General features: G+C 45.1%; 1 protein-coding gene across 12 annotated transcripts in view; it reads left to right on the top strand.

The window, feature by feature from the left end:
• Positions 1-24,800, top strand: part of PTPRT (protein tyrosine phosphatase receptor type T) — an 852,204-nt gene that overhangs the window by 760,284 nt on the left and 67,120 nt on the right. The gene's annotated exons all lie outside the window — the stretch shown is intronic.

Consider the following 24,800-nt stretch of genomic DNA (forward strand, 5'->3'; position numbering starts at 1 on the left):
TCCACCCCACCCTACGCTCATGGATCACGGATTTTCTTACTGGGAGATCCCAAGTTGTCAGACTGGGGGACATCTACTCCAGGGAAATGAGAACCAACACAGGGGCACCCCAGGGCTGCGTCCTGTCTCCACTGCTGTTCTCCCTCTACACAAACAACTGTAGATCCACGGCGGACTCTGTCAAAGTCATAAAATTTGCTGACGACACTACCATTGTGGGTCTCGTCACCAAAGACAATATCCAGGAGTATCAGCAGCAGGTGGAGAGAATATGCCACTGGTGCATAGAGAACAGTCTGGTGCTCAACAAAGCCAAAACTGTCGAGCTAATAATTGACTTTAGGAAATCCGCTCCCACTCCACCTCCCATCTACATCGACGGCGCCGAGGTGGCCAGAGTGGCCTGTGCTCGCCTTCTGGGCACCACCATCTCCAGAGATCTCAGTTGGAAGGCCAACATTACGGCAACCCAGCGGAAGGCCCAGCAGAGGCTGTTCTTCCTCCGCCAACTGCGGAAGTTCGGCATGGCGCAGGAGATTCTAACTTGCTTCTACTCCTCCACCATTGAATCGATCCTCTGCTCCTCCATCTTGGTCTGGTATGCGGGAGCCACTGCCAGTGACAGACACAAACTACAGAGGATCATCAAGTCGGCGGAGAGGATCATTGGGAGACCTCTGCCTCCACTTGACCTCCTGTATAACAGAAGACTGGGTGCCAGGGCGCTTAAGATCGCAAGTGACCCCTCGCACCCAGGCCACGGGTTCTTCTCCCCACTACCATTGGGCAGGAGACTTCGGGCCATCCCCACTAAGACCACCAGACACAAGAACTCCTTCTTCCCTGCAGCTGTCAGCCTCCTGAACTCCCGTAACATTCTCCCACCCTCTATCTGTGCCTTACCACCTGCACAGTAGTGGTCTGTAATAAATACGCTTTTCGAAGCAACCTGCCATCACCCCTAACTGATTGGACTTTGTCCCTGCACCCTGGTTAGAATCCAGCAGTGTCCTGGAATAATGCTTACGTCTGCTGAATGTATATTTGTGTACATACATTTCCTCGTTCTTAAGTGCAATATTCCTGAGTACGATGTTTTTTACTGTCTGTCCCTTTGTATTGCACTGTATTTGTGATGCTCTATTTTGCCTATGTACCTTTCAGAGCTATGTATTGTGCCAAACCCAATTCCGGGCATGACCCAGTCATGCTTGGCGAAATAAAACTATTCTGATTCTGATTCTGATATTCTGATTCTGTTTGCAGTTGAGCATTGCCTTGTATATTTCCGGGGTCTGTTGGATTGTGATGAAGAGTCACATGACCCATGTTGTGTCATTACTTCTACAATACATTGGGGTCACATCTTACACTGCATCGGAGCCCTCCTGCTCGATGGTAATGGGCTGTGTTGGAGCCAAACAACTGTCTGCTGTAACAGAGGCAACCAGATAAGAGCCCATTACATTAGCATAGCTCAAATTAATGTGATGTTCAATAAAACAAGTGCAGATTAGTTCATGTGTCAACAGAGCAGGACTAAACGCAGTGTTTACTCTAATACAAAGAAACAGATAAGTAAAAATCAATAATGCAAATAAATGTGAATTCCTAGCATGGCAAAAGCTAATTTCAGCAGAACAATGCAGATAAAAAAGGACAGCATAAATGAATGGGAGTGAGTTGACTTGAAGGCCATATGGTGGAAGCTCCAGTAAGACTAGCAGTATAGCAGATATACTGCTGTGTATTCAGATTCCCCGTAATGTATGGTTAACAGTTGTGCCATCCGTTCAGGGAATTTTTACTGAAGACATAAACTGTAAAGGTCATTAATGAAGTGGATAACAATGTAGAATTGTTATACCAATATACTGAATGAAGAAGAATAGTGGGCAGTAGTGTCTCAGAACAAATACATGGTTTGCACTGAAAGGGAACTGTAGCATCACAGATGGTTTTACCCAAATAGTGCTTATTATACCCCCACACGCAGGCACGTGCACAGGGGGGTGCTCTGGGTGCCCAGGCACCCCCCTTTTTAAAATCTTCAAAAAAGGCCCCTCTCGCTGCACAAAATAAGCTCCGCTCCCGGTCGCGATAAGCCCCACCCATCTGTGGGAAGCTCCGCCCCCCGCCTGGGACACTTCCAAGTGAAGAGGCCCAGACAGGAATCCTAGTGTGGCATACTGACCTCTCCCTCCACCTAGGACCCATACTGACCTCTACCTCCCCCAGCACCCATAGTGACCTCTCCCTCCCCCTAGTACCCAGTGACCACTCCCTCCCCTAGCACTCACAGTGACCTCTCCCTCCACCTAGGACCCATACTGACCTCTGCCTACCCAGTACCCACAGTGACATCTCCCTTCACCTAGCACCCACAGTGACCTCTCCCTCCACCTAGCACCCACAGTGACCTCTCTCTTACCCAGCCCCCACAGTGACCTCTCCCTCCACCTAGCACCCACAGTGACCTCTCCCTCCACCTGGGACCTATAGTGACCTCTCCCTCCCCAGCACCCACAGTGACCTCTCCCTCCACCTAGCACCCACATTGACCTCTCCCTCCACCTAGCACCCACAGTGACCTCTCCCTCCATTTAGCACCCACAGTGACCTCTCTCTTACCCAGCACCCACAGTGACCTCTCCCTCCACCTAGCACCCACAGTGACCTCTCCCTCCACCTGGGATCCATAGTGACCTCTCCCTCCCCAGCACCCACAGTGACCTCTCCCTCCCCCAGCACCCACAGTGACCTCTCCCTCCACCTAGCACCCACAGTGATCTCTCCCTCCACCTAGGACCCATAGTGACCGCTCCCTCCCCCAGCACCCACAGTGACCTCTCCCTCCATCTAGCACCCACAGTGACCTCTCCCTCCCCAGCTCTAGCAGTGATCCTGCCTACCCCAGCACCCACACTGACCTATCCCTCCCCCAGCAAACACAGTGATTTTTCCCTCCCCCAGTGGCTACCCTCCTGTCCCCTGCAGCACCCACATTGACCTCCCATCCCAAAAGCAGCACCTACAGTGACCTCTCCCATTGCCAGCACTCACAGTGGCTTCTCCCAACACCCAGCATCCACTCCCTCCTCCAGTAACCACACTGACTTCTCCCAGCACCCACAGTGGCCTACCCTTCCCCCAGCACCCACACTGACCTCTACCTCCCTTAGCAGCAACTATGCCATTCATAGCAGCAACCATAGTGACCTCCCACCCCCAAAGGACCCACAGTGACCTCCCTTTCCTCCAGCACCCATACTGACCTCTACTTTCCCCAGCACCTACAGTTACTTCTCCCCCAGCACCCACAGTGACCTACCCTTCCCCCATCAACCACACTGACCTCGACCTCCCCTAGCAGCAACTATGCCATTCATAGCAGTACCCACAGTGACCTCCCACCCCCTGCACCCACAGCAATCCCACCAATATTCAGCACCCACATTACACTCAACCAGTAACCCCCACTATAGCAAGCACCCAGTACTTGCACCAAGCACCCTGCACCCAATACTCACATCCGGCCTCAATATGGCACTTAGTACTTGCATCAAACAGCCACATGACACCCAATACCTGCACCCCTTCACCCTATAGCTGGCACCCAGTACTCACACCTACATGGCACAGTACTTGCACCCAGCTCTGACATGTCACTAACTACTCACACCTGCACACAGCCTCCACATGGCACCCACTCACATAACCAGTACTAGCTCCCGAAGTACCTGCACTCAGAAGCCACGTGACACACAACACCCACCCAGAGCTACCACCCAGTGCAGGCATGGCACCAAGTATTTGCACCTATGTGATACCCAGTACCTGCACTCAACACCCACGTTTCATCTGCAGTAGTTCCAGTTGCACTAAGCCTCCACTTGATGCCCAGCACCCACACCAAGCACTCACATATGACATCCAGTACATGCACCCATAACTCACAAGGGACTGAGTACCTGCAATCAGCACCTACATGATGGTTGATACACACCCATACAGCCAGAATCCACATGACACCCTGTGCCAGCACCCAGAACCCACATGGCACCCATCATCTGCATTCAGCAGCATGACAATCAATACCCCCCTTGCCAGAAACAAGGAAGGGGGGGGGGCATGCGGAGGAAGGCATTGACCGGCCTCTTTTTTAAATTTGAGCACCCCCTTCTTAAGGACCCTCTGCACGGCCCTGCCCACACGCCACCCGTCTGAGGGGTGGAAGCAGAGCATCCGTGGTTCATCACGGTTAGGATCTGCTTCCTGTGTTTCTTCAAGGACAGCGACTGCACCCAGGTGCCCGGTGACCTCCCCGAGTGGAGTCTGGTTAATTGTCTCCACCTGCTTCTTGTGGTCGGTTACCCTTCTGCAACCCACCTTTGTGAGTAGTTCTTATTACCATTTTTCATCCATCTACTTGCTGTGACATACTACACCATTGGGCTCCCTTTTTTGTCTCCTGTGCCTTTTCCAGAGGGTGCTTTGACACCCACACTCCAACGCAGAGTACATACAGAACTGTTTGAGAAAATCGCAGCTGAACTATAACGTTTGTACCGTAGAAAATGACTGGTGAAGGGGCTCTCGACGAGGTTTGTCGAGTGATTTATCAGACATCAGCTTTTCAGTGACCCAATCAGCTCTGCTATCAACCACCTATACTCTTGGGAAACATTTGTATCTAAAGTTGAGATTTACAGCCTACACTCCAGAGTCCAGGCTCAGTTAATCTCATCTGAGACTGTTTTCCCAAATATCCTTCCCAAATATCCTTCTCTGGATCTGGAATTATTCAGTCAGGTTACACTTGCATGCAGGGTCGGACTGGGACACTAAGGGCCCACCAGGAAAGCTTTAACCTGGAGCCAAAAATATACATAATTTTATAGGACATTAGATTACGGTAGGGAATAGATTGTGAGCACTTCTGAGGACAGTCCCCAACAGGGAGATGTCCACATGCGGCGCGCACAAAAATAAATGGGTGTCGCCACGCACTGGAACATGGGTGTGGTCATGATGAGTCATGGGCAGACTTATATACACAATATACACAAGAAAATACACAAAATAACAAAAAAAATACACTAAACAAGTAGCGGTGTTATTCACAGAGAGCATTCTGACCAGATACATTTTAGATAAAATAATCAAGTAGTTACAGTTACATGCCTCTAGATAATTCACCAAGTAGTCAAATGCCACAAAATAAAAATATTAAGTAGTCAAACACCTCCAGATAAGATAATTAAGTAGCCAGGTGCCTTACATTAACAAAATAAATATCCTGGTGCATCAAAATAAAATAATTTAGTAGCCAAATGGGCCCTGTATACATAAAGTAGCCTTGTTCCGCAAAAAACAGTGGTCATATGCCCATACACAGTGGGATGCGAAAGTTTGGGCAACCTTGTTAATCGTCATGATTTTCCTGTATAAATTGTTGGTTGGTACAATAAAAAATGTCAGTTAAATATATCATATACGAGACACACACAGTGATATTTGAGAAGTGAAATTAAGTTTATTGGATTTACAGAAAGTGCGCAAGAATTGTTTAAATAAAATTGGGCAGGGGCATACATTTGGGCACTGTTGTCATTTTATTGATTCCAAAACCTTTAAAACTAATTATTGGAACTCAAATTGGCTTGGTAAGCTCAGTGACCCCTGACCTACATACACAGGTGGATCCAGTTATGAGAAAGAGTATTTAAGGGGGTCCATTGTAAGTTTCCCTCCTCTTTTAATTTTCTCTGAAGAGTAGCACCATGGGGGCCTCAAAACAACTCTAAAATGACCTGAAGACAAAAACTGTTCACCCTCAAGGTTTAGGGGAAGGATACAGAAAGCTGGCTCAGAGATTTCAGCTGTCTGTTTCCACAGTTAGGAACATATTGAAGAAATGGAAGACCACAGGCTCAGTTCAAGTTAAGGCTCAAAGTGGCAGACCAAGAAAAATCTCGGATATACAAAAGCAATGAATGATGAGAACAGTCAGTCAACCTACAGACCAGCACCAAAGACCTACAACACCATCTTGCTGCAGATGGAGTCACTGTGCATCAACCATTCGGCACGCTTTACACAAGGAGATGCTGTATGTAAGAGTGATACAGAGGAAGCTTTTTCTCCACCCACAGCACAAACAGAGCCGCTTGAGGTATGCTAAAGCACATTTGGACAAGCTAGCTTCATTTTGGGATAAGGTGCTGTGGACTGATGAAACTAAAATTGAGTTATTTGGGCATAACAAGGGGTGTTATGCCTGGAGGAAAAAGAACACAGCATTCAAAGAAAAACACCTGCTACCTACAGTAAAATATGGTGTTGGTTCCATCATGCTGTGTGGCCAGTGCAGGAACTGGGGATCATGTCAAAGTTGAGGGATGCATGGATTCCACTCAGTATTAGCAGATTCTGGAGACCAATGTCCAGGAATCAGTGACAAAGCTGAAGCTGTCCCGGGGCTGGATCTTTCAACAAGACAACGGCCATAAACACTGCCCGAAATCCACTAAGGCATTCATGCAGAGGAACAAGTACAACATTCTGGAATGGCCATCTCAGTCCCCAGACCTGAATATAATTCAAAAACTGTGGTGCGAGTTAAAGAGAGCTGTCCATGCTCGCTCAGAAGCCATCAAACCTGAATGAACTAGAGATGTTTTGTAAAGAGGAGTGGTTCAAAATACCTTCAACCAGAATCCAGACTCTCATTGGAACCTATGGGAAGCATTTAGATGCTGTAATTTCTGCAAAAGGAGGATCTACTAAATATTGATTTTTTTTGTGGTGCCCAAATGTATGCACCTGCCTAATGTTGTTTAAACAATTATTGCACACTTTCTGTAAATCCAATAAACTTCATTTCACTTCTCAAATATCACTATATGATATATTTAACTGACATTTTTTATCGTAACAACCAACGATTTATACAGGAAAATCTTGAAGATTAACAAGGTTGCCCAAACGTTCGCATCCTACTGTATATCAGTATAAGGTAGCCAGTGCTGGCTGGGGAGGGCTGGGTGCTTTGCTGGGTGGCCTTAGAGTATGCAGGGCCAGCGCCTGGGCCTGAGGCAAGTGTCATATGAAGGGTCTCTAGAGCCTGAGTATAGTTGACCCCAGTATAGGTAGCCAGCTATAGGTGTCCCCAGTATAGGTAGCAAGTTATAGGTGTCCCCATTATAGGTAATTAGCTATAGGCACCCCCAGTATAGGTAGCAAGCTATAGGTGTTCCCAGTATAGGTAGCAAGTTATGGTGTCCCCATTACAGGTAATTAGCTATAGGCACCCCCAGTATAGGTAGCAAGCTATAGGTGTCCCCAGTATAGGTAGTTAACTATAGGTGTTCCCAGTATGGGAAGCCAGTTCTATGGGTGCCCTTAGTATAGGTAGCCAGGTCTATAGGTGCCCCCAGTATAGGTAGGCAGGTCTATAGGTGTCCGCAGTTTAGGTAGGCAGGTCTATAGGTGTCCCCAGTTTAGGTAGGCAGGTCTATAGGTGTCCCCAGTTTAGGTAGGCAGGTCTATAGGTGTCCCCAGTTTAGGTGGGCAGGTCTATAGGTGTCCCCAGTTTAGTTAGCCAGGTCTCTAGGTGTCCCCAGTTTAGGTAGGCAGGTCTATAGGTGTCCCCAGCTTAGGTAGGCAGGTCTATAAGTGTCACCAGTATAGGTAGCCAGGTCTATAGGTGTCCCTAGTTTAGGTAGGCAGGTCTATAGGTGTCCCTAGTTTAGGTAGGCAGGTCTATAGGTGTCCTTAGTATAGGTAGGCAGGTCTATAGGTGTCCCCAGTTTAGGTAGGCATGTCTATAAGTGTCCCCACTAGCCAGCCAGGTCTATGGTGTCCCCAGCCTGGAAGGGGGGCAGTGGGCACAGAGCAGCGGGGAGGGGGGGAAGCCTCACCCCCTTCCCTCACCTGAGCTTCCCTCCCCCCTTCCAAGCTCCCACCTCCAAAATTGCAGCCAGTGGCAGCGAGCACAATCACCGAGAATCAGAGAGCTCTGTGTGCTGCTGCTGGTCTGGTCTTCTGCACTGTCCAATCACGCTCTAACAGGAAGTACAGTGAGAGCGTGATTGGACAGTGCAGAAGATCAGACCAGACCAGCGGCACGCAGAGCTCTATGATTCTCAGTAAGCCGTTCCCCGCTGCTGCCGCTGGCTGGCTGCAATTCTGGAGGGGGAAGCGTGGAAGGGGGGGGGGCCCAGGTGAGGGAGGGGGGAAGGCTTCCCACCCTCCCCGCCGCTCTGTGCCCACCGGGGGCAAAAGGCCCACAAGGGAAAATTCCAGAGCTCCGGCCGGGCTGTCCGAGCCGGCTTGCATGACAGTTGCTTCTGGTTCTGTCTATGTAGTACTGCAAACTACTTGTCTATATCATTGGACAAGGCACTACCCCTCCTGACTATATCAACATAAATGGGGCACTGCTACATCACACGCCAGTAATGTCATGTTCTATTACAAATGCACCCAGAGACAGGAAGAGGAAGTGGTCCTGGTGACCGCATGAGCTCAACTTTACTGTAGAATTTCAGGTAAGTAGAGGACTTTTTCTTTTTTTAAGTAGAGATCAGGCATCATTAACCGTAGGTGTGAGTACTCTAGCGTTAGATCATTTAAGCCTGGAGTGCAGCTTTAGTCACAGCCAGGAACAGAAGTGTAGCGAAGGAACTGCAGGGAGCAGACTGTACTTATTGTGAGATTTACCTGATCAGGACTGGCACTGCGTGATTTCTTGAACTCCATGCAATCAAAAGCAAATGTGTTTTAGCTTTTCAGAACATTTCTCCTCTGTGGTCTAAATGTTTTACCTTCTTGCTCTCAGTAAAATAGTCGGTAGAAGAGCCATTCCTCGGGATTCACAGGCTTCAGCTGGTGTTAAGGTGAACCAGAATATTCTGTATGTGACGGCTCAGCAGGAGAAAACTCTTCATTTCAGCGCATGAGGTGGTCAGAATAGGCCATCATTTTCTATTAACAGGGGACCATTCTTTCAAGTGTTATAGAGCAGCTTGTGGCATAGTCATATCAGCGGTGCTGTCCATGGTAGCGCTTTCCCAACAGTTCATTCCTTTACCAGCATTATTCTATTGTTGGATAAGATAACCTGTCGTAAGAGGAATATTTATATACAGTAGCAATAAAAAGTATGTGAACCCTTTGGAATTATATGGATTTCTGCACAAATTGGTCATAAAATGTGATCTGATCTTTGTCCAAGTCACAACAATAGACAATCACAGTCTGCTTAAATGAATACCACACAAATAATTGTTGCCATGTTTTTATTTACGGTAATACACTATGTAAACATTCACAGTGCAGGTGGAAAAGGTATGTGAACTTCTGGATTTAATAACTGGTTAAACCTCTTTTGGCAGCAATAACTTCAACCAAACGTTTTCTCTAGTTGCAGATCAGACGTGCACAACGGTCAGGAGTAATTCTTGACCATTCCTCTTTACAGATCTGTTTCAGTTCAGCAATATTCTTGGGATGTCTGGTGTAAATAGCTTTCTTGAGGTCATGCCACAGCATTTCAATCAGGTTGAGGTCAGGACTCTGGCTGGATCACTCCAGAAGGTGTATATTTCTTCTGTGCCCCTGCTGAATATAAGCACTGAAGCAAGATTTATTCTCGCTTCAGTGTCTCTTTAAGCCGTTCTGTTGTTGATTGACTTCTATGCGTTTGGTCGTTGTCCTGTTGCAACACCCATCTTCTGCTGAGTTTCAGTTGGTGGACAGATGGACTTAAGTTCTCCTGCAAAATGTCTTGATAAACTTGGGAATTCATTTTTCGATGATTGCAATCCGTCCTGGCCCTGATGCAGCAAAACCATGATGCCCCCCACCACCATACTTTACAGTTGTGCTGAGGTTTTGATGTTGGTGTGCTGTGCCACTTTTTCTCCACACATAGTGTTGTGTGTTTCTTCCAAACATCTCAACTTTTCTTTCATCTGTCCACAGAATATTTTGGCAGTACTGTTGTGGAACATCCAGGTGCTCTTCTGTAAACTTTAAATGTGCAGCAATTTTTTGGGGACAGAAATGGCTACCTCTGTGGTATCCCCCCATGAACTCCAACCAGTGGATTGGGCAATTGATCTGTTGGGCTTATATTGTGCAGTGGGCCAAGTGTGTACAAGTCATTTGGGTGACTTGTACTTGTTTTGAATGCAGCCATATTGTGCAGTCCATAATTACGCTTGCATGCGCAGTATGTAAATGAATTGGTCATTTAGTTGGTTTGGCTGTGTGGAAATACAGGTCGTGTTAACAGGTTGTCATGCAGTTGGTCATGTTGTTGGGTTGATCATGCGCTTTGTTGGATGTGTGTACGAGCCTTAAGTGTGAATAAGTTTGGAGAGGAGGTGTCCTCTTTCTGGGAAGAGGAAGGGAGGAGAAACGGAAGGATTGGAGATAAAAAACGTGGAGTTAGGCTTTAAACAGTGTTTCTCCAGGCTATCCTAGACTTCCCTTTCCAGCAACCCAGCCTACTTCTAAACTAAGCATTTTTTTATGTCAAAGTAAACCTGAGACGTAGGCAACAAGAGGATTTTTACTTACCTGGGACTTCTTCCTACCCCAAGTAGTGTGTCAGGTGCCTTGGTGTCCTACCGGTCCACTTCGCTGTACTGCTGTCACTCAAGTTAAAGTACATGACCCTACTGGGCTGAAGGCTCCTCGGCATGGGCTGTTCCAGGCTGCGTGCCTCCTCGATTGCACTCCCATGGCCAGAACCCGACCTCGAGGGCAATTGAGGAGGCACATGCTTGGAATAGTGCATGCTTGGAAGACCAGGACTTAGTCATTTGCAGACATTAGTGGGGATGACAGCAGCACAGCAAAGCAGACTGGGGGCCACTGAGCGAGCTGCCAGACTACAAGGGGCTGGAAGAAGCCCCATGTAAGTAAAAATCCTCTTGTTTGCCTCGTCTCAGCTACGCTTTAAGTAAAATTGCAACTTTTGCTAAACATTTGCCATCAACATGCACTGTCTTGCCGCTTTATTAAGTATACCTGCTCAGTTGCTTGTTTACACAAATAGCTAATCAGCCAATCACATGGCAGTGAAGACAGAAAGCAGAGCATCAGAATGGAAAAGAAAGTGGATTTGATGAACATTACATAGTTGTTGGTGCTAGAAGGGCTGGTTTGAGTTTTTCAAAAATTGTTGACTGGAATTCTACTGGAATTTTCTCTGTGGTTTACACAGAATGATCTGAAAAAGTTGTATGAACAAAAATGTCTTGTTGGTGTCTCAGGTCAGAGGAGAGTAAACAGACTGTTTCAAGAAGATTGTAAAGCAACAGTAGCTCAAATACTCAGCACAAAGCTTGAAGCAGAAGGCCTACAGCAGCAAAAAACCACATCAGGTGTCACTTCTTTCAGCTAAAAACAAGAAACTAATATTTGCACAGGCTCACCAATTTTGGACAATACAAGATTAGAAAGATGTTGCCTGGTCTATTGAGTCTTGATTTCAGCTGCAACATCGCATGGCAGGGTCAGAATTTGCTGTAAACAACATGAAAGCATCCATCCAGCTTTGTGTCAACACTGGCTGGGGGTGGTATAATGGTGGGGAATGGGCATTTTCTTTGGTCCCTTAGTACTACCGTATATGAATTTCAGCTGCGGCATTCAGATTATAGGCTAAAGGTTAGAATTTGGAGTAAACATGAAAGCATGGATCCATCTTGCCTTATGTCAGTATTTCAGGCTAGTTGTGGTAGTGTAGTAATGGTGTGGAGAACATTTTCTTGGCACACTATGGGCCTCTTAGGGCCTAGTCACACTTAAAAGTAGCAAAACAGTAGCGCTCAGCAATAACCGTTTTGCGCAGGTGATTTTACCGCAATTAGCGTGATAAAACCACTGTACTCGCGATTCAGAGCGATCAGCGCTTTTATAAGCACTGTATCGTGATCGCTCCTGAATCGTGGCAAAATGCTGCAGGGAACACTTTTTGCGATTGCCGCTAATCCTGAAACACCCGCGATCGGTGGCAATCGCGCCAGTGAGATCGATTCACTGCCATTAGGTTAATATTGCGCTAGGGCTTTCAAAAGCGCTAGTGCTTCGGCGATTAGCGGGATTCATCAACTAATCATCTAAGTGAGAACGGCCCTTAGTACCAATTGAGCATTGTTTTAACACCACGGCCTTCCTCAGTATTGTTGCTGACTATGTCCACCCTTTATGATCTCAGTGTACCTGTCTTCTGATGGCTACTTCCAGCAGCAGGATAATGCAACATGTCAAAAAGCTCACGTCATCGCAAACTGGTTTCTTGTACATGGCAATGAGTTCACTGTATTCCAGTGTCCTCCACAGTCACCAAACCTCAATCCGACAGAGCACTTATGGAATGTGGTGGAATGGGTGATTTGCATCATGGATGTACAGCCGATAAAACTGCAGCAACTGTGTGACGCTGTCATGTCGTTATGGACTAAAATTTCTGAGAAATGTTTTCAACACGTTGACAAATCTTCTGCCACGAAGAATTAAATTACCCCTGAACTGACAGAGAAATTGCAGCATAAAGCCCATCCGTGGTGGGCTGTAAATCTGTTCCTGAATGTGGTGCTGCTGCTCACTGACTTTGGGGTCCACCCTGTTCCCAAGTCCTCTTTCTTTGACAGGAACTTCCAGTTGAAGATAGCTTTTCCCAAGCAGCTTTGCACGAGGAGATCTGTGCCAAAATTAAGCAGTTCGGAATCGCATGAGCACAGTGAAAGCAAGCACATGTTCATGAGAGCTTTCTTTCACTGCACAAGCACAGTCCTGAACTTGCACTTACACAGTTCAAAATTGCTCATCACCTCGTCGGGCCTGGGGAACTGGGGGGGACCCAACAACAACAAAGAGCAGTGACCGCACATTCAGGAACAGGTGATCAAGCCCACCATGGGCTTTATTCAGCAATTTATCTGTCAGTTCAGGGGTACTTTAAAGTGATCACGAGCCGAAGCTTGGGATCCAAATAGCATATACACCCTAAGCAAGGGAAGCCTCAGGATCCAACTGAGGCTTCCCTGGCTGATCTACAGCCCTTTGTTGTTGAGCGCAGCCCCTCTCCACATTGGGGCCGCACAGCAGCTGCGTAAGCCCGCACGCGCATGAGCAGTACTACCGGCTTGCTGGGCATGCGTGGGCAGGTTGGGCCACGCTGGAGCAGGAAGAGCTGCGCAGCCCCATTAGGATTAGTGACAATGCATTGTCGCTAATCTCTCCGGGGGGGGGGCATGCTTAGCAAAGGGGGACAACACAGTAGGGAGGGAAGCCTTAAAAGGATCCTGAGGCTCCCTTCTCTTTAGATAAGTTTCCGATGTTGTGTACCCAGGCTTCGGCTCGGGTACGCTTTGATGCAAAGTAAATCAATTGAAATTGCAAAAGTTCTTACATGGCAATATCATAGTGTTCACACATCATACAATGTTCATACATGGCACATCATACAGAGTTCATACATGGCACATCATACGAAGTTCATACATGGCACATCATACAGAGTTCATACATGGCACATCATACAAAGGTGCTTTTTTTTTTCATACAATGGACATTTTACATTGTGTCCTATCTAATGGATGGCAGCCCACCCGGCGGCTTGGAGCATATGTTCATCATATAAGTTGCAATGCTCTGTATTTGCCAGATGGGGAATCTGCTGCGACCTTTCTAAGCAAGCACTGTATAATATGTGCATGTGTGGATCAGAGGCTTCACAGCCCCCGAATACTAATAGGAAACCAGTGCTAGGCTTTGTCACAGTACAGAGGAGATTCTTTCAATGGACATATTGTTTGGTAACAGCCAACTGCATTGTCTTTAGGCATCTTTGCTGTGGGTAAAAACAGTTGGAACTTGATAGATTATTTTATCTCATCACAACAATCTGCTGTGTTTGAGATTTGTGTCAGGTTATGATGATTTGTGCCCAGAGGTTATGCTCAAATTTCAGTCAATCTGACAGCCCCCGTCTACGTCAAACACCACCAGGCCGACCCACCAGGCAAGCAGACTGGTATTTTAATGAAATTGCATCTTGATGGGTGGAGGCCTGCTGCTATGCTGTTACCAGCCAATATGCCCTTCAGCTTTGGGTGAATCCTTCTTTACTCTGTATTCTGAATTTAACTTGAAATGTGTATGGATCAAACTTCCACATTCCTATTTACCATTCTTATTTTATAAGAATGTTTTTTCAATTCCTTATTAGGTTTTTAGCCAAAACCAGTCATTCTGCTATTGTTAACAAAGAACAATAGATGTATAGACTTTTCACGCCTTCTGCTGTATTAAGACTAATATAAGATTGATAAGCTGTTTTGCTTAGGCTTCCTTTTGTGTTTCAAGATAACTTTTTTTACAGCTGTAATGCATTGGTAGGATTTCTGTCGCCTGGTATGGATCAGTACTCAATCCCTTGGGTGACAGTGCAGTGCCGACATTGTACAGATGCATCACCAGCCTGCAGGCTAGCGAAGTGTCTATTACTATGGGGGACAAAAGGATTCATGTATGTGGGGAGAGGGGAGAACAATGCGATAGGGTGTTGCTCGCCTATCAGGTATTGCTAAAGATTTGGTATGCAGCATCTTTTGCAGACAAGCTGGCTTGACTCACAATACTTGGCTAAGGTGATCTTAATCACCTGTCAAGGCTGAGTTCAAACTAGCATGTACACCAGCCCTATGGCAAATCTGTTTATCTGTTTTGATTATGCAGATGGTTGAGTTGGACAACCAGCTGGGGAGAGTGTTTAGAACTTTTGAAGGTGATAACTTTTAAAAGACATAACCTCTGCTGAATTGTGATCTTTTAAAGAAGATTAAACTTCAATGCATGGGGATAAAAGACAAACCTAAAGACCTGTACACACCTGACTAAGGCGGCCGATAAAGGCCGTCTGAGCCGATAGTCAGGCCTGGCAGATCAGCTCAACCCCCATGACAGTTGATCACATTGTCTGTGCCACTCTGCCTGCTGTGTGACATCACGCATGCTGCTCTGTCATCCCTCTTCCCCCCCAGCAAAGCAACAGAACGTGTCATCAGCTACATATATGACACGCATGTATAGGCCGGGCAGCGATATCGACCTAGGGGATCTCGTCCCGATCCCCATCGGGCAACCTAAAATCAAGAGGCGTGTACGTGTTTCACAGACAATCTATGTTTCCTAAAGTGCAAGCTAACTGTAATGGATTGCGGAGACACCGCCGCGCGGTCTAGCAGCGGGGTGGCTGTCTCCGCGTTCAGACCGGCGGTTTCCGCACAGCAGCATGCGTCTGGTTTTTCTGAGCCTAGTAGTGCACACAGATGGCGCGCTAGGAGGCAGGACCTTTATGCCAATAGGAGAGGGATCAGCTGATCAGGACGATCAGCTGATCCCAGTACAGTGGGTGATTGGCTGAGTGGGACTGGGCGGCGCTGAGGAGCACTGCACTATATATACTTTTTGCCTGTCAGTTGCTGGTTGTCTGCCGTTGCGAATACTAACGTGTGAGCACTCAGACCAGTCAGATCTCACAGTGTGTTAGAACCAGGAGGACCTGGGAATTCACACTTAGCCAGATTACGTTTGTGTTATATGTTAGACCAGTTCCCGGGTGTTGTAACCACAGACCTCACACCCAAGCTTAGGGATACTGTGTCATTGATGTGTTATACTTTAGACCAGTTCCAGGGTGTTGTGACCACGGACCTCACACCCAAGCTTAGGGATACTGTGTCATTGATGTGTTATACTTTAGACCAGTTCCAGGGTGTTGTGACCACGGACCTCACACCCAAGCTTAGGGATACTGTGTCATTTGATGTGTTATCATTTAGACCAGTTCCAGGGTGTTGTGACCAAGGACCTCACACCCAAGCTTAGGGATACTGTGTCGTTGCTGTGTTATACTTTAGACCAGTTCCAGGGTGTCGAGACCAAGGAACTCACACCCCAGTCTAGGACTTTGTTATACTTATATGTTATGACCATTTGCTCTGTCGACCTTTCTCTTGCTTTCTGATTCGGTACCTCTGCATATCTGCCTACCTGTTGCCAGACCCTGCCTGTACCCGGTTACCGAATCAGTCTCTCTGTCTCTGTACCTGATCTGCTCGTGTGTTGCCGACCTGGCCTGCCCGACCACCCTAGCTGTCACTCTCCCTGAGTGCTCAGTCTAACTGTACTAGCAGTAACACCATTCCACCAGGTGTTGGCTGCAGTATAGTCTGATTCCCAGTATAGCAGGGAATCATTGGCTCCCAGGTTATCTCTATCCCCTCTCCTAGGAGATAGTTCCCACACAGCCAAAGGCCACCTGCTCCTCAGGTGGTCCATGCTCATAGTTTCTGCGTCTCCCGCCCCACGGGAGATAGCTTACTGTTGCACCAAAACACTTACTCATTACTAGGTGTCCAGAGGTTAGTCATACTTGTATTATTGGTGATTCTGCAGATCATCAATAATCAGGTATACATCTGTATTCTTGGTGATACTGCAGATCACCAATAATCAGATTCTCTCTGTGTGCTGACACCGATCGTTACACTAACTTAATATGACTGTGTGGTAGGGATTTTGAGAGTGGCGTTACTGAGTACCCTGGTAAAGCCCACCTAAGCCTGAGATCGAACAAGGCTAATTCTAATAGCAGTCAGGATTACAAGTTAAGGTGTCCAATGTGTAGAAGCAAAATTCTAGATAGAGTTCATGTGCAAAATGTGCTTAGAGTTGCAACACATCTTACTTTTTCTCCTCTCTGAATTCAGCTGCTGCGTGGGTTGGTCAGGTATGACCAGGCAACCCAGCTTCACAATAGATTTTTCAATTCGAAGAGTTTGAAAAAATAATTCCCAAGATCGGTAACATGCATACGTAAACCGTATACCTTGATGAGTTTTTGGTTTTGTTGAATTTTACCTGGAGGTTGGCAGTGAATGGAACAGATGGTAAGAAGTTGGCTCACCACTATAACTGTCCACTAACGTACCACCAGCAATTCGCCTAAAACCATCTGCACAGTCCAGTGTTCTGCTACATAGCAAAAGGCTCCACTGTAATCAAAGGAAACAGAATTTGCAGCTAGGCTTCTGAAGAACCGCGGCAAGACCCGGCAAATTCAGCATCGGCCATCCTCTTGCCGGGTCCTGGTCAACCAGCTTTGTTTCATGGACAGAAAATAAAAATATATTGATCTATGAGGTGCACCATTATTTGTAACCTCAAAGCTACAGAAGGGCGCATGCTCAAAAATACATAACAATCAGCAAAAAACACACCCTCTGCTCCTAAATATTGACTAAAATGTAACAAATATTATTAAGCAATTTAGACCACAATTGATGTTAATTGCTTACTAATAAGCATAAAGTTTTAGTCAATATGTAATGCTGTATAAGCTGACTATGCTTTTTTGATATATTTGTTATGGTCCCTCAGTCTGGTGTCCGTCTCTCTAAGATGAAGACACCATTTTTTATTGTCAACATCTTCTTTGGCAGCTCGGTTGCACGCTGTATTCCTCTGAGGATTTACACGATCACAAGTCTTTGAAATAGCTGCAGCCTCGGGCTAATCGCAGATAAAGTGATTTGCATAATTTTAGAACTTTTTGAAGCATGCTAAATAACTGAAAATATCCTGCTTATCTGATTGGACACACTTTCGAAATATTAGATACAAACGCGGCTCCCTTACATTATTCATAGGCTGGATGGGGAAGGTTTCGTTGCTACTCTATTATGTGAGATTTGGCTTATCCTCCATGCTAGGTACAGGAACACAGCATGCTCAGGATAAGGGGGCATCCTGCAAGAGTAAACATGGACCAATGTTCAGATCACTCACAGGTAGGAATGCAGCAGTCACCTCCCTAAGCCAGTCTACAATATTGTGCAAGTTTTAGAGGCACAGCTCTGTACATAAATAACCATACAAATATGATTAGCTTATCAGAAAGGCCCCGTCTCTTGCAGTACAGCAATATAAAGGTTTAACCATAAAGGTGCCTATACATTATTTGATTTTCCATTCGATTTGATCATTTTATCAGCTCAAGGGGGGAATAGATTTTTTCCTTATGCTTGATACATGGAAATTGGCCAATATCTGGTCAAATAAACCAATTTACTCTGTCATGCCCTGATTGTCATTCGTCAGTTCCCCACCATAGCACCAGAGTGCCTGAAGACGAGGGATGCATCTGTACAGCATCAGCCCCCAATTTGTTGCATGAGGAATCCTTTCCCAATTCCCGACGGGCGACAGATTATCACATGTGTGTACTTAATTTTAGAATCTATAAGTGGGTTCAGTATTTTTCTTTTTTTAATCTGCAAAACTCTGTGTTTTACAATACTATGTTATGCATAATTAATTTACAGGAATCTTCAAGTGTATCAGACGTGGCTAAACTGGGGTTTTAAGAACTTACAGTTGTGTTCAAAATTATTCAACCCCGACTGAAATTGAGTGTTTTGGCCAGTTTGACATTGATTTTGATCATTTCAGTCATCTTGTTTACAATTAAATCAGAAAGGCACTTGTAAGTCAGACAAATACAGTATAACATAACATTTATAATGAAATAACCACAAATGTATTTCCTGTGCTCACATCATTATCAGTTTTATTCAACCCCCAAGTGACATTCATTCTTAGTACTTAGTACAACATCCTTTTTCAGTTATAAATGCTTTTAAACGTAAAGCATAGCTTGACACAAGTGTCTTGCAGCGATCTATGGGTATCTTAGCCCATTCTTCATGGGCAAAAGCCTCCAGTTCAGTCACATTCTTATTCTTAGGCATTCTTAGGCTTGCGCACTGCAACTGCTTTTTTTAAGTCCCACCAGAGGTTCTCAATCGGATTTAAAGAGAAACTCCGACCAAGAATTGAACTTTATCCCAATCAGTAGCTGATACCCCCTTTTACTTGAGAATTCTATTCCTTTTCACAAACAGACCATCAGGGGGCGCTGTATGACTGATATTGTGGTGAAACCCCTCCCACAAGAAACTCTGAGGACCGTTGTACTCCTAGCAGTTTCCTGTCTGTGAACCTTGTTGCATTGTTGGAAATGGCTGTTTACAGCTGTTTCCAACTGCCAAAAAAGCATGCAGTAGCTAAGATACCCGTAGATCGCTGCAAGACACTTGTGTCAAGCTATGCTTCACGTTTAAAAGCTGTTATAACTGGAAAAGGATGTTGTACTAAGAATGAGGGCCCGTTTCCACTATAGCGTTGCGGAATCGCCGGCGAATCACCGCAGGCAAATCGCATGCGGGTGCGATTCCGCATGCGTTTTTTGCCGCGATTTCGCAAGCGATTTCGCATAGGTTAGGGTGATGCGATTTTAACCATGTCACTGCCTGTGTGAATTAACATGGATACCTATGCGAAATCGCATGCGAATTCGCGGCAAAAAACGCATGGGGAAAACGCATGCGATTTCCCTATTAAATACATTGCGTGCGATTCGCCTGCATTCCACATGCAGGCGAATTCTGAGGGCCCTAGCGTGCAGATTTTTTCTGCACAGAAAAACGTTCAGGAAAACGGACAAGTGGAAACAGTCCCATCCATTTGTACTGGCTATGCGAATTCACATGCGGGCAACGCATGCGAATTCGTGATAGTGGAAACGGGCCCTGAATGTCACTTGGGGGTTGAATAAAACTGATAATGATGTGAGCACAGAAAAAACATTTGTGGTTATTTCATTATAAATGTAATATTTGTCTGACTTACAAGTGCCTCTTTGATTTAATTGTAAACAAGATGACTGAAATGATCAAGATCAATGTGAAACTGGCCAAAACACTCATTTTCATGGGGGTTGAATCATTTTGAACACAACTGTAAAGCTGAAGGCAGGAAAGTCCTAACAGGCAGCAGGCTGAAATGAAAAGGTCATTTTTAGGGACTTAAATTACATAATGGTTCAGTTTACATTAGCACTGATATCATGTATGTTGCATCAAAGGTTTTAGTAAAAGTTTAACGTTCTTTTGAAACTTTGCAGATTGTCTGAGTGTAATGGTCTAATGCAGGAGTGTCAAACTCAAATACAAAGTGGGACGACATTGGGGGTGCGGGCCTCTAGACACCTGGGAACTGAATAGGGGAGGGAGGATCACTAGACACCAGGGAACTGTATAGGAGTTGAAAGGGGGGAAAGACACCTGGGAACTTTATAAGGGAGGAACGTGGCCAGTAGACATAGACGTTGGCCCGTGACTAGGTCCCAGTGCACAATTTAGGCCCACTTTGTATTTGAGTTTGACACCCCTGCTCTATGGCTTCTCCTCCAGTATAGATTCACTGGTGGGCCAAACATAATGCAAAAAGGGTAAACCACTTGGGGGCCAAGTCTGATGGCTCTGAGGGCAACATTTGGTCTTTAATCCTGCATTTTACATGTATGGTCTAACTGGCTTGGGCATATTTGTGATGAATGGATGCTGCCACAACCTTTGTTGCTTAATCAGCCATACAATCCAACTTTCCACTACTTGTGAAAAACACTTCTTATGTTTTCATACTGAGCCCATCTGAGCAGTGCAGATTAATGTAAATGGGAAAAGGTAGGGAGGGACAGCAATCCTTAGATTCTCCCAGCATCTTTCTATTGCATAAACTAGTGAGACAGATTATCTACCCTATACTTGACAGGAAATGTCTGCCCACGCATGAGCACGCAGGCACACACACACACACACACGCACGCACGCACGCACGCGCGCACACGCACACACACGTGCACACACACACGTGCACACACACCAAAAACACACAAGCCGTCTACCCAAGACTTGACAGGCAATGTCTGTGGGCGCATGCGCACACAATCACATACACACAACACACAGAGACACTTACTTGTCTCTAGATCTGGCAAAGTCATTCAGGTTGGGCAGTGGTCATCACACATCTATTGATTTGCTGATGGGTGTAATTATGTTTTAATTAAACGTATGGCTATCTCTAAATTACATGCTCAGATCAGGTAGTTGTGGGACCAAAGCAAACAGAAAAAAAGGAGTAATGGGCAGAGATGCAGCGATAACACGGTGATAACAGGAGAAAAATATTCATGGCTTTGAAAATTCCAATGATATATTTATAAAGTACGATCCAACAAAAGCCCCCCTCCAAGACCCTGCTGTTTGATAATACTGTCTGTTTTCCCCTCGGCTGCTTTGAAGTGGGATGGAAATGAGCTGTAACTGCTCACGGCGTCTCTGCTGGGAGATTAACTGCTATTAGGATGCTGGATCCTTTAAAGGCAAATAGACCTCTGATCAAAGCGGTGTTCCCAATTAACCGCTCATTACCTGTCTATCCTCATATAAAGGATCCTCCGCAATAAACACAAAATGTGTTAGGCCGCTTCCTCTTTGCCAGTCACTGGCACTTGTTAACCACTTCGCAGCCGCGTAGGCTAATGGCAGAAAAAATATCAAAAGAACACCCCAGGCAAAGCACAAAACCCAGCAATAAATATGTAAAATCCATTTACCTGTTTTCTTGATTTAGGATGTGATATTTGGAAGGAAAACGTTGGCTAGAGACAATTTAGGCTGTAGTAGGAAATGAAGTCAGGCTTAAAAAGAATCCAGCTCCTAGCCAACATATTAGCCATTAGTCATAATGCTCTTTGATCCGGCAATCCCCATGCACTTCCTTTAATTAGAGGAGGCTGGCCTGACCTGCTGCGGCAGGATGTGCTACTTTCACGGCGGGTATTGCCGCTGCTCATCGGAAAAAGGAACCCAAATGTTCATCCGAGGTGGTTTTGGCACACTGTACTATAGGGGTCTGTGATCTTCAGGGCTTGTATGACATATTATATTTTTGAGTGGTGGGGTAATGAGAACAGGATTGTAAGCTTGTAAGCACTCTCCCCTTTTGTTTTCTTCCGTTGCTGTATATTTCTATTAGACAATTGTATTAGGTATTGCCACATCTACAGTATATGTGCGGTCTGTGTTATAGGCCCATACGTGTTTTTCACCAAGGGAAATTATAGTGCTTTTTAAATTATTCAAAGATACCAATAGTGAGAGCAATATGGAGTATGTGCTCATTATTCCCTTCTGTTAAACAGTATTTGTCTGGTGGTCTTGCTGATGCTTTCGTTTTATTGGCTTCTGAGTCATACGCCTGGAGCAAGCATGGAGTCGATCTTAAAATGCATTTATATACAAAATGTAGAGTAAATGCTGTATAAATGACTGTTTCCTATGTCACGGTTACTTCCAGTAGGTAGTGAAAATCAGACAGGTTTGTTTGGTTTTGGACTAGTCCACCTCCTTATGGGGGATTTGGAGGTATTTCTTTACACTTGCTCCTGGCATTCAGAAAGTGTTTTAGATGGCGGTTTCGCCATCTAACAGTCTCCTAACGGCGATCGCCGCTGGGAGGCTGATGACGGAGCAGAGCTCCATCATCCAAGCGGAGATATGCATGCGATCTCCTGCAAAACGCCCCCAGGACTTTGCGCCGATCGGCGTTAGGCGGTCCTGGGGCCGCCACCGCGGCCATGCCCGTCCGCGAGACACGGTCAATTGGAATAAGTGCCAAAATCAGTGATGAAAATGACGTCACATTGTTTAAGCAAAGTACAGCAAAGTTCCTGTTATCCAGAACTCAGGCAACCAGAAGTCTAACCAGCATGCCTGATGGATAATGTGGACTGTTGTTTTTTTTTTTTGGGGGGGGGGGAGGGTTGGGGCATTCAAATACTTAGAGGTTACAGTGACATCTTGTAGCCTTTCTGTCACCTAACCTGATGCGGGTCAGGTGACACACCAGCTTGCGTACACGAAGGAAACCGGAAAGCCGTTGGCAGCTGCAGACAGGCTACAAGATGTTGCTGGGGGAGGTTTGTGAGTTTTCATCTGGTTGCTCAAGCAAACAGCAAGGGCATGTATCCAGCATCAGGTGACCCCCGCCAGTGCCGGATACAGGGGACTCTGCTGTGTGTAAGTATTAGCAGTCATACACTATTGATTTAAATCATCTTTAGGTAACCACTAACAATACAATAACAATACAATTGATCATCCAATTTAGTTGTAATATTGATTGGAAACAATTTGTCTTGCCTACTAATGGAAGGAAAGCTGTATGCAATTTGATCAAATTCATGGAATTGATCTGAAAAAGGGATCGCTTTCCATTAATCTGATCGAATTGCTTAGCAAGTTTCCTTCCGATAGTGGTCCTGAAGAGTTGTTTCTGATCCAAATTACAATTGAATCGGACGATTGACCATCTGGGGAATTGCATCATTAGTGGCCACCTTTAGTAATTTGATCAGATTGGAAACTGCCAAGCAGTTAACAGTTGTTTACTTAATCAGATAAAGAGGTTCTATAATGTAAAAAATAAGCAATTTTATTCATTACATAATTTTCAACATTCATTTATCAATTTTTTAGTCAGTGTTTGCCTAATCTTTCCTCACCCTGATTTACATTCTGGTGGTGACATCTTTAGTCCTGTCAGATGCAGCTCTGCCGAATGTTTGTTTACTGAGAGTTCTGAAACCAGTATAGAAAATTCCTGTTCTCCCAGAATGCTCTGAGAGGAGAATTCCGCAAAGCTTAACAGCCTAGGCTAAACATCTCTAGGAGGGTGGGGCTACATCTCATTATACAGCAATATATACATATAGGAAATGTTTTTGATGCTGAAACCAGGATAATTACCGTAAAAGTAATTATCCTGAATAATTGAGTGTATACAATGAAGTCAATTCACAAAATTCTCATAAATTACTTCTTTTTCAACTAATTAATAAAAATAACCTTTCAGCACATCTACAAGCAAAATAATCAGTAAGTTGTTCCTGATTAACTTTATTACAGTATTACTTTTCTTAACTAATATATATATATATATATATATATAATTATATATATATATATATATATATAATTTTTTTTTTCTTTAGGAGCTTAAAAATATAACATAGACAAGGTGAAAACAGGTGGAAAAGCTTTGTGAATCATCCTATATGTTCCTTCTCTTGTAATGATCAGTGATTCCCGATTCTGATTAGCTCTGTACAAAGTTCAGTTTCTGGTCATTCAGATTCTGGTTCTGAACTGCAGTTTGCATATTTGAGCAGTTTGAAACTCAATAATGTTTTTCACTTTAATAATCCTTCTTCTTTTCTGAAGAAGCCCTTGTGGTCCTTGAAAACCAGGGCAGTGGGTGTGACAGGCCTGGCTGCATTTCCCGTGTAATGATGACTAGAAAAGCTTCATTTGCCTGCCTGTGTTTCTGATCTTGGTAATAAGCTACCAGCTCAGATTCCCCCCAGTGGGACAAGCATGTTCTCTCCAAGCTTATAAATGCCGCTACATTTTAAACACTAAAATTCAAGTCAAGTTAACTATGGTACAGACTCTTAAAAAAATCCAGTAAGTTGAATACAGTCTGTGGACATGCACTTTTCTCAAACTGCTTATATATAAAAATGCATTAGTCCAGTGCCATCTGAGAACTATCCTTAAATTTAAAAGGAAGCTGAAGTGAGTGGGATAAGGAGAATGAAACAGTTATTTCCTTATAAACAATACAAATTGCTTGGCAACATTTTCCTGCGTCCAACACATCCCCTTCAAGAAACATGTGTTCACTTGCTCCTGAATATATCCAGCCATTTATGCCACAAGGTAGCGGTGTCATTCACTTCACTGTCAGTGTTTAATAAAGTTGTGGCTTATTGGTATACAATTTTGTTTTTATGGTAAAAACATATGCAC

The sequence above is a fragment of the Hyperolius riggenbachi genome, chromosome 12, assembly GCF_040937935.1.
Source record: "Hyperolius riggenbachi isolate aHypRig1 chromosome 12, aHypRig1.pri, whole genome shotgun sequence".
NCBI lineage: Eukaryota > Metazoa > Chordata > Amphibia > Anura > Hyperoliidae > Hyperolius > Hyperolius riggenbachi.